This window comes from Helianthus annuus, chromosome 16 (assembly GCF_002127325.2).
Source record: "Helianthus annuus cultivar XRQ/B chromosome 16, HanXRQr2.0-SUNRISE, whole genome shotgun sequence".
NCBI classification, from domain to species: Eukaryota; Viridiplantae; Streptophyta; class Magnoliopsida; order Asterales; family Asteraceae; genus Helianthus; species Helianthus annuus.
In genome coordinates this window covers 43,177,171-43,192,634 of record NC_035448.2, presented here as the reverse complement: position 1 = coordinate 43,192,634, position 15,464 = coordinate 43,177,171, and the positions used below count along the sequence as shown (strand labels likewise).

The 15,464-nt window shown below is 37.7% G+C and overlaps 1 pseudogene; it reads right to left on the bottom strand.

Moving 5' to 3' along the window:
* Positions 1-12,358: 12,358 nt before the first annotated feature.
* On the bottom strand, positions 12,359-13,792 carry LOC118488190 (annotated as a pseudogene).
* Positions 13,793-15,464: the final 1,672 nt, after the last annotated feature.

Sequence of the window (15,464 nt, the reverse complement as noted above, 5' to 3'; positions counted from 1 at the left end):
ACAAGTACTCTAGAACCATGGACCCCATTCTTTACTCCACCCACCAATCACACAACCTTAGACATCCCAACCCTCAAACCTTTACACTCCCCTTAAGCTAGTAGGTAAACCCGTGTGAGGTACCCGCATGGCCTACCCTAGAAGGTGACGGCGATGTTGCGTGAGGTACCCGCATACGCCTACGCCCAGGGGCGGCCACATGGTCCTGGTCGGGGTCCACGGACCCCAATCTTTTTTTAGAAAATAGTAGAACCGGTATGTTAAATTTTTCAAGGACCCCATAAAATAAATTAATTAGACCCCAGAGTATTAAAAGCAAAGGTGGTGTGGTGGTAAATCCCCTTGTGTTCCAATAAATAGATCCCAAGTTCAAGTCTTACGTGTCTTGTTTTTTAGTTTATTTTTTTCCATCAAAATTAAATTAGTGTTTTAAAACATCACAACGACCCATTGACCCTCTAATTTGTGTTTTTAAATGATAAATTGAATGTCGATATTATGTAACAATTGATTATCAAATAAAACGTCCAACAAATAATATAGTGGTTTCATGTCCACTAAATGATTCTACATTATTTCCTAGCCTCGACCCGACTACGATGACCGACCCGAAAGTTTTAATGTTTGGTTGTGAAAAATCCTTACACAAAAAATGGACTCCAATAAAAAATAAATCCTGCGTCCACCACTCCCTACGCCCAGTGCCCCGGGTGGCCTTAGACCGTGGGGTATGGGGCTTGGGTTGGGGCGTGGGTTGGGGGAAAACGCCTAAGGCACCACCCCGGGTGGGCTTGGGTTGGGGCGTGGCCCCTTGGGGCTTGGGTTTCAAGCCAGGCGTGGGGCGGAGGACCAAGGTGACATGGCGGTTTGTGAATGGCCAAAAGAAAAGATCCGTTGGGCTAGCCGTTGGCCAACGGCTATATTTAAAAAAAATTATTTTTTCTTCCATTTTTTCACTATAAAACTCACATTTTACTTCCATTTTTTACCACATTCAACCACATCTTCTATACATCTTCAATTCTCCTACTACAAAACGAAAAAATGCATCTTACAACCTCCTTTTGACCCGAGCAACCCGTATGGATTCCAAGAAAATAATCCTAGCCCACCACCCACTCGTCCAATAGCTCGTCCATTTTTCATACACTCTCCTATGCCCGACATTGCGGTTATGCATCGTATATCGGGAATCGTTTATTTACTAACTTCCCAAACACCGAAGATTCAATACCTACCCCGTTTTCCCAATCGCCCATCAACCTTTCACCAACCTCCATCGACCTTTCACAAAACGAATCCGTTCCCGAAACTCAACCACCCAAAGAGGGTCCTTCCGCATCGAAACCCATCAAAAAAAGAAGTCATAAGAAAAAAACCGAGGAGGATAAAGTAGTTGAAACCGCCAAACGAAAACAAGAAAAATGGGTCTATGCTGAAGAAGTTGCATTAGCGAGGGCTTGGTGTGAACAATCTCAACATTCAACTTTAGGTATTCTTAACCTTACTTTATATTAATGGAATGGTTATTTTTATAGGAAAATTGACCTGTAATAATCCCACCTAGACCTTATTGGCTATTAATAATCCCACCTCAGAATATTCCCCCCACCGGTCCCACCTTTCACCTATTTTTCCTGCAATGGTCCCCCGTTAAAAAAACTTAACGGAGTTAAGCTTTTTTCCAAATTACAAACATATTTTTTAGGGCTTTTGATCAGAACGATGATACGAGTCCATTGATGTAAAACTTACTTCGAAATGGTGCTCCAAGTGGCTTGATTTTGGTTAATTGGAAATTTAAACACCCGAATTGAAGCGTCGTTTTCATAGTTTAGAGCACCGTTTCGAGACAAATTTTACATCAATGGACTCGTATCGTCGTTCTAATCAAAAGCCCTAAAAATTTGTTTGTAATTTGGAAAAAAAGCTTAACTGTCACACCCCAACCAATGGCGGAAACATCGGGATGAGACGAAGTGTGAAGATTGCTCGAGACATCATAACGCTAATAATTGTGACAAGTATTTAAATAATCATTTCATTCCATTTCTAAAGGATCAATTACAAGGCTTTTGAAACAATACAACAACATGAATAATAAATAAAACAATACATGAATACAATTCTTTTTAAGTGTGTATCTAAGCATCCTACTAAATTCCATGCATCGTCGACATCCACCTGTAACATGTTAAATAAAGTCAATGCAAAAGCAAAGGCGAGTACACAAGGTTTGAATAAGTATAGCATAAGTATAAAAGCATTTTACTCGAATCCACATGGCAATTTGTAAGCAAGGTAATTAGCATGCATATCATTACATTTAAACCCAAAGTTCCACTAGTATTTAGCATCCCTCGCCACAAATGTGACGAGACCGTATAGTATAAAGACCTAACAATCCCCGTCGGGTGTGCTACTCCTATAGCGCTATAATTGTTAAGCGAGGGTATAACATAGTAATGGCATAAAACATGTATTATCAAGCATAACAAGTAGCATGTATAACGGATTGAGTTCACAAAGTATGTTTAATTGTGTGTGTAAGTGAAATTTTGTATGGTAACATGTTACAACCCAAAAGTGGTTTAAAATGTAAATGGGTCGAGTGTACTCACATAATTGCCAAGTCTTCCGATTATCCAAGTATGACGAGTTGAGGAGATAGAAGGAAGGAACACCGAGGTCACCCTGATGCGAACGAAGGCGCATGAGTAATCGGGATTATGACGGAGGATTGAATTGGAAATTAGAGTATTTCTAGTTGGTATATATGTATATATATATATTTTACATAGTTTATGTAAAAATTCTAAGTTAAATCAATCAAGATTATTATAGAAGTGTAATCAAAATAAATATACATTTATTTTCAAAAATACAAAATCCGATGAGTTTCGTTTCACAATTTAACACGTTTCGTTTTACGAATTTTCACAATAAAACGGCAGAGTTTCCCTTGTTTTTGGACGATCCGACAACACAAGTTGTCGTTTAAATTTGTCAAAACTCATCAATTCAATAACAATGATTATGTACGGAACGATACGGAACAATAAATTATAAAAATATATATATATATATATATGTATTTCTATGTTAAATTTGTCAAAACTCATCAATTCAATAACAATGATTATGTACGGAACGATACGGAACAATAAATTATAAAAATGAATATATATATGTATTTCTATGTTCAAGTTTTATAAACATGGCTAACGTTCGAATAGTTTGGGTTTACAAGTTTATTAACCGTGTAAAACGATAACTATATATAAAACATTATAACCTTCGCGTCATTGGTGCATCGCGGCTCGCGTTTAAAGTAACATTAACACAACAAATTTAGTGAGCTTCAAGACATTAGAATTTACCGAACATCGAATCTGCCGGTTTGACAGGCGTTGACCGTTTGACCAGATTTGACCACGGTTGACTGGCTTGACTGAAGTCCAAACGGAACCCGACTGAGCTGTTGACTGACGTTGCCTTGAACTCGCGACTGACCAGTCAGTTGACTGAGTTGACCCGGAGCTGACCCGAACGATGAGTTGACCCGAACCAAGCTCGAACAACATTAGGGTCGATATACGAACTGAACAAACAAAACCCGACTCGAGAATCAGAACCGAACATGAATGAAAATAAACAAGGTCAGACTTGAGTCAGAAACCCGCACTGAACCGAATAAATTGAAAACGTTACCTGAATCGAGACCCGAATCGAATTCTGATGCCGGCGCTGGAGAACGTGACCCAAACTAAACCAAACCGCCGCCGCTCACGGCGGGCTGCCGTCGCCGCTGTCGATGTTATGTCGTTGTCGCTGTTATGTCGCCGCCACAGGGAGGTGGTTGTCGATCATTCTCTCCACCGCACTCTCTCTCCCGTCGCACTCTCTCTCTCCGTGTCGATCTCCGATGACCGTCGCCATAGGGGCGTCTGGCCGTTCGTTTAGAGAGGAGGAAGCAGGTGAGTGTGGGTGATTGTCGAGGGGGTGGGGTGTCTGGTCGGAGAAACAAGACAGCGAACAGGGGTTGCGGGGTTGGTTGTGTTTACCGGAAAACCGATCGGAGAAGGCGAGGGTGTACTGGTTTGGGATTTGGCTGCGTGATGTTAGATGTTAGGGTTAGATAGATTTTGTTTTATACTTTCACTTATTTACAAAATGGCCCCTCAACTTAAGAGTTAACTAAAAGCTAACTTAACTTGGTTTATTTTGATTCTTATAACTAACTAGGTTATCTAAGTAACCTTTAAGTTAATGAAATTAATTGATTTCTTACTATATTGAATTATTATTATTATTATTTTTTTTGACAAATAAATAATTAATTACTCAAATAATAACCATCTCAAATCTTTTGAGGGTTATTTAATTCGCGAAAAAATCTACGTTGTTTCCAAGTTTAGGATGTGAATTTCAAAACGGGTCGGATTTCGGAATCCATTTTGACGGATGTTACAGTCCCCTACTTTAGGAGATTTCGTCTCGAAATCTAAGAAGAAGACTTTTGAAAAGATGTCATCCAAAGATTCAACAGAGGGAAATAGATAGACTTGATCGTGAATGGAATTCGTATAAAAGACATGGAATAATAGAGAATATGGGAGTATGGACTTGAACGATTGACTCTAAGTAAATGCAAGCGTAAGAATGGCATAAGTATTGGATAGACATAAATAACGTATTAAGAATGGAGTTTCGTTGTGGATAATCGGATATAATGCGTTTGTGAGTCGTGTGAAGTTGTATTAGGTCCAAAAGGTCTGCTAAACACTGAATTTCTCATGGCACGTTTTACGAAATTTGGTAACATGGTGAAAACACATATATAGGAAGTACCGCGGCGTATCCACCGTGCCTTGACCATATTACATCCGTTTCGTATTCGGGTCATGTTACGTTCTGTGTTCTACCATACACAGTAGTACACTCTATGGTTTTCATACCCCATCACTATAATCTCGTGTGCACCCGCGATTATATTGATCGTCGCATGATCCGCATAGCTTGTACTAGTTGTGATGAATTAGGGTATACATAATTTAAAAAAAATTTAGAATGGTACGCGTAAGAATGTAGTATTATGGACCACGTAAGCAAATCACTCGGATTACGCTCGTGTACGGATACGAATGTATGAATCATGAGTTTAAGTACGAATATGCCATGTATGTATGAGCATAAACATAAACGTGTAGTAGTATGTGGATAAGTATAAGCATAAAAACGTATGAAAAAATGAGTATAAATGCGAGTACAACAGGAGTATAAGCGTAATCACAAGGCGTATGAGTATAATACAAGTACCAGTGTGAACATAAGATCTATGAGCATAGATATGAACATGAATGTGAATATAGGTGTAAAACATGAAGGTTAAGTATGATTAAAACATATTGTATGAATATAAGTGTAACAAAAGTTGTGTAAGTGCAAATGAAAACATAAAGCATATGAACATGAATACGAATGTAGTATAGACATGAATGTAAGACAATCGTAAGTGTATAGTTGTGAGTGCATTTATTATGTGAAACGTACGAATTTTGAATCGTGAGTATAACATAAATGTGTAAGTGTGACAAGTGAAGGCGTAAAATGTATAAGCATGGATGTAGAAAATAATGATTTTGTTTATGGTATAAATCGAAATACACGAGTTTATGTGTTAAAGAGATCGAAAGTTTTGAGTATGAAAAAAAATAGTGAACGAGTGACACGCGTGAGATTGTTGTGAGTATTGACTAAAACGTGTAAAATGGTATGCATATTTATAGTTGCCTTACGCAAAATATGAAGTTATATAGATTGAGTTGTCATGAAATGCAGAATCTAGTTTGTGAATGTAAGGGAATATAAAACAGCTATTGGTTACGTGAAACGTGCTTGTAAAAAGAATGGAAATGCTACTACGGTTTTAAAAGAGATTACATAACTTGAAGTTTGTTGGGTCCTTATGAAGTTTCCCTTGCCCACGTGTTTTGAAGTAATAGACGTATCGAGTGAGGTTTGAAAAGTTCTAGAGATTAATAAGTTTGCGCCGTTTTAAGTAACTTTGTATTAGAAAGTTTCGAAGTTTACGGATTTTCGTGAAAAGTTGATCCTTTAGAAAAAGGAATTTGGTATATGGACTTAGTGTTGCTGAAAAAGCGTCTTTTAATAAAATGTTTATTGCTTTTGAAAGAAGTTTTAGTAAAGTTGAATAATATTTGTAATATTTTATAAGTGTTTCAATAGTTATGTTGAATACAAAATTTTGTGAGCAATGGTTTGTTGGACCGCTTAAGTTGATGAGTAGCATTTCGTGAAATTTGAATGTCGGGAATAAGGTTTACGTAAAAGCTAAAAAAAAAAAAATTTTGTGTTGCGAGTGATGTGAAAATAAATTATAGAATAAGGGGTACGTTTAATAAATGGAGCATTTTGAAATACCTGATAAATGATTAGGTATAAACATGATTGTGTTTACATAATATAGCCCATTAGGAGAAAGCATTGGTAACGATCACCTAGGTAAGGGGATCACCCTAACTCGTTGGTGAGGTCGTTGTAATGTGAGAAATAAAGCGGAGTAATCGTCAAGGTAAGGAAATCACTCCTATCCGATAATATGTCTCCCCGTTACAGAAGTGTAAATAAAATTACGTGAAAATATACATGTAAATAATGATATAATCGTATGAAAAGTAATAGCATGATGCATGCGCAAAAGTGAAATCTCAAAATGGTTCAAAATTGCCAAAAGATCGAAAATAATAAAGCGTGAGTTTGATAAAAAGGAACTCGGATGGTTCCAAGACGGAAGCGACTAACCAAAGTGGTCGAAAAAATCTTTCGAGTTTGGGGAGGCATGCTTTGGGCCTAATAGGTGGAATACTCTCGCCGACCAAGTCGTTTAACGGTATTTACCCTTCCGGTTACTACATGTCCCAAATCAATCGAAATTTCGAGACTTGGCGGGATTTTAAAAAAAATATCAAGGAGTGGAATAGTCGACAAGGTGCGGGTTTCACCCCTAGCTTGACGAGTTCGTCCCTAGGTGTGGTTGGTACTCGTTGGGTCAAAATTTAATTTCGACACGTTAACGAGGGTCCACTAGAAATTGAATTTGAAATTTGAAATTTCATTAAGATGTGGATTTCACTCCTAACTTAAATGGTTGTAATTTCGTGCAACAAAAATGAAATCAAGCCGGGATGAATTGTTTACCAAATTGTGGTTTTCACGCCTATTTTGGTAAACTCGTCGTCGTTTGTACAATGCGAGTGTTTCGAGTTTAAGAAAAAAATCGAGTAAAATGCTTTAGTAAAGGGAGTATGTTAAAGGATACGAAAACAAGTGTAAACATATAAGAATGGCACATCAAGAACGGTTCATAAAGAATAAGACAATAAAACAAGTACCAACACATAAGAATATGCTAAGAATACACATAAGAATCGAACAACGGAACAAGATTAACACATAATAAAACAAGTATAGTATGTGAAGTGTAACACATAAGTGACATATAGGTTTGAAAGATGAAAAGAGAATAAATAAAGGCAAATAAGATAGCATGCAAGTAGTTTCAAGCAAAACATGAGAATAAAGCTCTAAACTATAGACTAGGTTAAAGCATTCCTACTTTTCCTAATTCACTATAGTTATGGCTCTGATACCAATCTGTCACACCCCAACCAATGGCGGAAACATCGGGATGAGACGAAGTGTGAAGATTGCTCGAGACATCATAACGCTAATAATTGTGACAAGTATTTAAATAATCATTTCATTCCATTTCTAAAGGATCAATTACAAGGCTTTTGAAACAAATACAACAACATGATAATAAAATAATAACAATGAAATACATTCTTTTTAAGTGTGTATCTAAGCATCCTACTAAATTCCATGCATCGTCGACATCCACCTGTAACATGTTAAAATAAAGTCAATGCAAAAGCAAAGGCGAGTAACAAGTTTGAATAAGTATAGCATAAGTAAAAAGCATTTTACTCGAATCCCATGGCAATTTGTAAGCAAGGTAATTAGCATGCATATCATTACATTTAAACCCAAAGTGTCCACTAGTATTTAGCATCCCTCGCCACAAATGTGACGAGACCGTATAGTATAAAGACCTAACAATCCCCCGTCGGGTGGTGTGCTACTCCTATAGCGCTATAATTGTTAAGCGAGGGTATAACATAGTAATGGCATAAAACATGTATTATCAAGCATAACAAGTAGCATGTATAACGGATTGAGTTCACAAGTATGTTTAATTGTGTGTGTAAGTGAAATTTTGTATGGTAACATGTTACAACCCAAAAGTGGTTTAAAATGTAAATGGGTCGAGTGTACTCACATAATTGCCAAGTCTTCCGATTATCCAAGTATGACGAGTTGAGGAGATAGAAGGAAGGAACACCGAGGTCACCCTGATGGCGAACGAAGGCGCATGAGTAATCGGGATTATGACGGAGGATTGAATTGGAAATTAGAGTATTTCTAGTTGGTATATATGTATATATATATATTTTACATAGTTTATGTAAAAATTCTAAGTTTAATCAATCAAGATTATTATAGAAGTGTAATCAAAATAAATATACATTTATTTTCATAAAAATACTAAAATCCGATGAGTTTCGTTTCACAATTTAACACGTTTCGTTTTACGAATTTTCACAATAAAACGGGCAGAGTTTCCCTTGTTTTTGGACGATCCCGACAACACAAGTTGTCGTTTAAATTTGTCAAAACTCATCAATTCAATAACAATGATTATGTACGGAACGATACGGAACAATAAATTATAAAAATGAATATATATATATATATATATGTATTTCTATGTTTAAATTTGTCAAAACTCATCAATTCAATAACAATGATTATGTACGGAACGATACGGAACAATAAATTATAAAAATGAATATATATATGTATTTCTATGTTCAAGTTTTATAAACATGGCTAACGTTCGAATAGTTTGGGTTTTACAAGTTTATTAACCGTGTAAAACGATAACTATATAAAAACATTATAACCTTCGCGTCATTGGTACATCGCGGCTCGCGTTTAAAGTAACATTAACACAACAAATTTAGTGAGCTTCAAGACATTAGAAATTACCGAACATCGAATCTGCCGGTTTGACAGGCGTTGACCGTTTGACCAGATTTGACCACGGTTGACTGGCTTGACTGAAGTCCAAACGGAACCCGACTGAGCTGTTGACTGACGTTGCCTTGAACTCGCGACTGACCAGTCAGTTGACTGAGTTGACCCGGAGCTGACCCGAACGATGAGTTGACCCGAACCAAGCTCGAACAACATTAGGGTCGATATACGAACTGAACAAACAAAACCCGACTCGAGAATCAGACCGAACATGAACTGAAAATAAACAAGGTCAGACTTGAGTCAGAACCCGCACTGAACCGAATAAATTGAAAACGTTACCTGAATCGAGACTCGAATCGAATTCTGATGCCGGCGCTGGAGAACGTGACCCAAACTAAACCAAACCGCCGCCGCTCACGGCGGGCTGCCGTCGCCGCTGTCGATGTTATGTCGTTGTCGCTGTTATGTCGCCGCCACAGGGAGGTGGTTGGTCGATCATTCTCTCCACCGCACTCTTTCTCTCCGTCGCACTCTCTCTCTCTCCGTGTCGATCTCCGATGACCGTCGCCATAGGGGCGTCTGGCCGTTCGTTTAGAGAGGAGGAAGCAGGTGAGTGTGGGTGATTGTCGAGGGGGGGGGTGTCTGGTCGGAGAAACAAGACAGCGAACAGGGGTTGCGGGGCTGGTTGTGTTTACCGGAAAACCGATCGGAGAAGGCGAGGGTGGGTACTGGTTTGGGATTTGGCTGCGTGATGTTAGATGTTAGGGTTAGATAGATTTTGTTTTTATACTTTCACTTATTTACAAAATGGCCCCTCAACTTAAGAGTTAACTAAAAAGCTAACTTAACTTGGTTTATTTTGATTTCTTATAACTAACTAGGTTATCTAAGTAACCTTTAAGTTAATGAAATTAATTGATTTCTTACTATATTGAATTATTATTATTATTTTTTTTTTTGACAAATAAATAATTAATTACTCAAATAATAACCATCTCAAAATCTTTTTGAGGGTTATTTAATTCGCGAAAAAATCTACGTTGTTTCCAAGTTTAGGATGTGAATTTCAAAACGGGTCGGATTTCGGGAATCCATTTTGACGGATGTTACATTAACTCTGTTAAGCTTTTTTAACGGGGGACCATTGTAGGAAAAATAGGTGAAAGATGGGACTGTTGAGGGGAATATTCTGAGGTGGGATAATTAATGGCCAATAAGGTCTAGGTGGGCTTATTACAGACCAATTTCCCTTTTTTATATGAGTTTGTAATATATTAATATTTTTTTTATTAAATAGGAAATTTGCAACATCGAACCGCCCTGTGAGAATCGGTTAGTAGGGAAATCCATGAAGAAATGGGTAAGGAGACTTATCGTGAAAACGATAGCTTATCCTCAAAGTGGAGCGAGATAAGCTCCCAACTTACAAAATTTAGTAAGTTTTTAAATAAAGCAAAGTAAAACCCTAAAAGTGGTGAAATCGAAGCCGACGTTTTGACAAATGCAGTGGTCGCATTCAAATCAAATATGAAGACCGACTTCCGTTTTATGCATTGTTGGGAGATTTGTAAATTTCATTCAAAGTGGGCGAATATCCCCATTGGTAGCGAAACTAACTCGTCTTCCAAAAGGTCAAGGGCCTCGTCCCAAGCCCAATCTGATGCACGAGATCAAGAGTTTGAGGACCTTTTGGATGATTCGCCAAGCCCAAACCGGCCCGAGCATGGAAGAAATGCCTCAAGAAAAAAAACAAACGGCATCGCCTTCAGCTGGGAGTTCTGGCTCGCGTAGGGGAATATACAGCGACCAGTTAGATGACATTTCATGCAAGTTGGATACATTCAACGTATTCCAACAACAAAGGGCCGAAATACGAAGGACAAAGACAAAGAAGCTAGAGATGCCGCTAGAGATGCCCTGAAACAAAGACGGGATGATTTGAAAATTTTATCCCAGCCGATTGATCACCTACAGGGTGACGAGTTAGAAATAGTCTTGGCGTTGAGAGAAGAGATAAAAAGCAAATATAAAAGTTAGGATTTTTTTTGTAATTTTCTTTTTTTGTAATTTTTTTTATTTAAAAATATTAAAAAAATTAAATTTGTGTTTTAAAATCATATTGGGTCTGCCCGCCCACAAGTCCACCAAACCCACGCCCTAAACCCCCGCCCCGGTCATATCGTATTCAATGTGGGTTTGGCCATGTTTGCCACCCCATTCCACGTGTCAACCAATGCCCAACCCAAGCCTCACCATACCCCCACGCGGTTACCAAGGTAATTTAGTACGGTGCAGACTTTGTCGTTGATCTATTCACGTAGGCCAAACGATGGGATGTGCATTGATGGTCCTGACACAGCACAACCATGTGCCTCGTTATCCTTTGTTTATATTTTCAAGTGGTAATGTTTCTTTAATTCATGTTTAAATTTCAAAAACATTTTCGGTATATTTTTATTCGGTAAAAACAGCTGATGGAAAGAAAACCAAACTTGTTTCTCAAATAGTTTCTACTAAATAGTTAAATTATTTAAACAAAGCGGATAATCTTTTATAAGAATTCATAAAATTGGATTTAATTTGTCAAATATATTGTCCCAAGTAGTGATATAATAGCGACGTGCTCTTCAACCAAGTGATTGTTTGTTCAAAATTTAAGTCGCGAAGCGCAGCGTATTAACTATAAGCATAGATTAGGGAGCATGTGTATCGTAGTAAAAAAAAATCATGATATATAAAAAAATGATATGGTTGGTTTAAAACCTTTAACATGGCAAATTCAGAAAATTCAAACATATTATTTTTATTTATGAATCACAACCACCACAAAAAGACCACGAAAATACGAAATTTTATTTATGAATCACAACCACCACAATAAAGACCTACAAAATAGGAAAACAAAGTAACAGACAAAAACAATGTATGTAATCTATCGTCAATCTAAGTTACTCCATACTGTGGCGTTATCTTTGGGTTTTTTTGTCTGATAGCGCCCCATAGCACTCTGAATACTACGACGGGCGGCGCGCGCTATGGGGAAGAAAATGGTGGGGGCGGTATGGTGATAGCGGTATGATGGAGAGGAGTTTTAAAACTTTGACCAATCAAAAATAGTAAAAGTGTTTTTTAATTAATTAATAAAAATGAAAATTATGACTACGGGCTATAATGACATAACGTCCATAAAGCCCTTGTGTGACGTGACACGACACGTGTCACATAACGCGCAGCTTTATGACACAGATGGCCTAGAACGTATGGTTTTTAAGCCTTCCTCAATGTATTGACAAAACAACTTCATCTGATTGATCGGAAGGCTAAGACCAATTTCCAAATCCTCATCCTTTCTCTGCATGCATTCATGGATACCGATTGACTATAATCAATAGAAACAGTTTCAATCTTTCTGGGCTTTCCCCCACCCAAAATCCATATCATAAAACTTAAGCTTTGGTGTTCCAGCAATCCCAATTATTGTAGGAGGAACCCCACTGGAAAACAAGTCATCAAATACTATATCTTTCATGATTCCATCTTTATCAGTCAATCTCTCATGTAGACTTTCTCCAAGCAGTTTTGCAGCAGTCACGAACCCTTCTTTTCCCGTTAATACTTTGCTTTGTGCCGGAACATAACACCAACCAACACAGTTGCCGAAGTAGCTTGCTGGGAGTGCGGGATTCATTCGCGCTCTACAATCGATCGCGAAACCGCACACTTGCAGCTCATTCTCATGTGTACTACTCGCTATGCAACTCCATATATAAGCACATGCAACAGAAAAACATGATACGTATGCTATTGTTGGTACTTGTGTCGTCACCAATTCTTTTAATCTAAGGAGCACGGTCCGAGGCAATATAAATGTGGCTCGAACTTTATCTGTTGGTTCAAGTTTGGGAGGTTGATACTCTTTGAATGTTTCAAGTCGAGCAAACTTTAGATAACTTTCGTCAAGTTTAGGGTTTTTGATCAGTCTATCATAAAACGGCATCGTTCCATTAGCTAGAAACGACTCATCAGAACCAGATTGAGCAATCGATGTCCACGCCTTCAAGAAATTAAACCTGGTGCTAGCATCACCAAGGCAATGGTGATTTGTCATCCCAATAGATATTCCAGAGTTTGAAAAGAGTGTCACTTGAACGAAGAACAACGGGATCTTTTGTGGAATCTGAAGTTTTTTGAACGTGATCTAGTGGAGGTATAAGATGGTAAAACTTCTCACAATCTCGGGGATGGTTTGCGGTGAGTTCGTTGAAATCAAGGTTAGATTCTGCAAAAGTAACTGCGACAGAATCACCCTCAACATAGCGGATTTCGGGCTTTTTGGCAGATGTAGGAAACACAAGTAAGTTACCAGCAAATGGAAAAAAATGTTGAAGAGTGATGGACAAGGAGTGTTTGAGGTTGGGAATAATGGTTTGAATGAATTGAGTTTGTGTCATGAGAGCTCGTAAAAGAATATGTTGTGAATAGGAGGTTGGGCTAGCCACAAGAAGTCGAAGTAAGTAAGTGGTAACAACCTATCGCCTACAGTGGCCTCTGGTGGTGATACTTGTGCCTGTTCAAGAACAGTCAAGATGGGCAGGGAAGCCATTTTTGCTTCTTTCTATCTTCTCAAATTTTGTCTACATATAAAAGGATGTATCGTGGGACAATAGGAACGTGGTTCTAATTTGACATTTCTGTTTTTGAGTACTTTTCTTTTTATGTTTTTTAAAATTATATTCAAATTATTTCTAAACACAACTTTTATTCAACTAATACATGTACCTTTTAATAAAGTACATATGTATATTTGTTGTTTTAGAAACGATTATTATTATTATAAAAAACAAACGCTTACTGAAAATACATGATTTTTAAAACGACGTTTATATAAAACAAACGCTTACTGAAAATACATATTTATTCTATATATAAAACATATTTTTTTAAATAATAATCGTGAAAATAACGAAATAATTAAAAAAACTTGAGTAATTGCACTAATAATCTCTTAAATAGAAAAGAACTTATAATTATAAAAATAGCCGCTAATGTATATAAAGACCTAATTACCCTTACACTTAACTACAAATAAGTAACAAAGTTATTGTAAGAGGCTAAAACCATTATAAAATACAACTTCGGGGTCTGATATGTCAAAATATTTCATTTGGGGCTAAAGGGGTTATAACTGGCTAAACCATAGGAGCCAAAATAGTAATTTACTGTTACTGCTACTGTTATGCTCCTGCTACTATTTAAAATTTCATTGGTGGAAACGCGGGTGACAACGGCCAATCCATAAATCTTATCTTATATAATACATAGAGTTAAATGTTTGGTTGGTCTCTGTGGTTTATAGATATTGCAAGATTTGGTCCCGATGCTTCAATTATTACAGAGTTGATTCCAGTGGTTGTAATTTTTGCACTCTTGTGATCCTTATCACTAACCTATGTTAAATATCTCAGTTAAGTGTGTGTGAAATATCTATTTTACCCCAAAAGTTAAAAAAAAAAAACAAATGGAAATAAATCCCCCCCCCCCATCCTACCTTCTTCTTCCCCTCACTCCACCCTTTAAGATTCGTCCACCACCACCACCTCCCAACCACAACCACCGTACATTACCATCACCAACCACCATATCCCCAAACCACCTTCATCATCTCCGTCACAACCACTAGTCCACCACCCATCTCCGGCTTCGGACCTGCTGTGACACTCATAATAACCAACAACCACAACCACACCACCCTCAACTACCTACCGGAAAACGACCACACCAGCCGCCTCCCTTGCTTCCCTCACCGTAAACCACCACTCCATTCGCCCCCTTATCGTTCGACTACCAAATGCTGCAACCCATACGACATTTCAGGGCATCCATGAAAATAATGGTTCTCCGACACATTTTCTGGTTAGTTTTTATGTAAAATCTTGCGTTGTTTCTGGTCAAGTTAATTTCAAACATAATCTGAATTCTTTAAGGTTATTTTTTTTTAAAGGTGTAAATTATTCGCAATTGTCAGGAGATCTAGCTTACGTTGTCTTAATCGGGTCCACACTAGAAAGCCTCCTCGCATAATGGATCCCCAATTTAAACCCCTCAATGAGAAACACCTGTCACCCCAGACTCGAACATGAGACTTGGAGGGGAAAAACTCATCCGGGCCCACCATAGGTGGAACTTAAAGGCCCGTGGTCACCACTAAACCACTAGGGATGGTTCTTTAAGGTTATTATATAGGTTTGATTTCTTTTTAGTTTGTGTTCAGTTCTTGTATGCAATTTGATTTGACATATATGTTTATTTGTTTATATCAACCGGTATAGAGATCAAAAAGA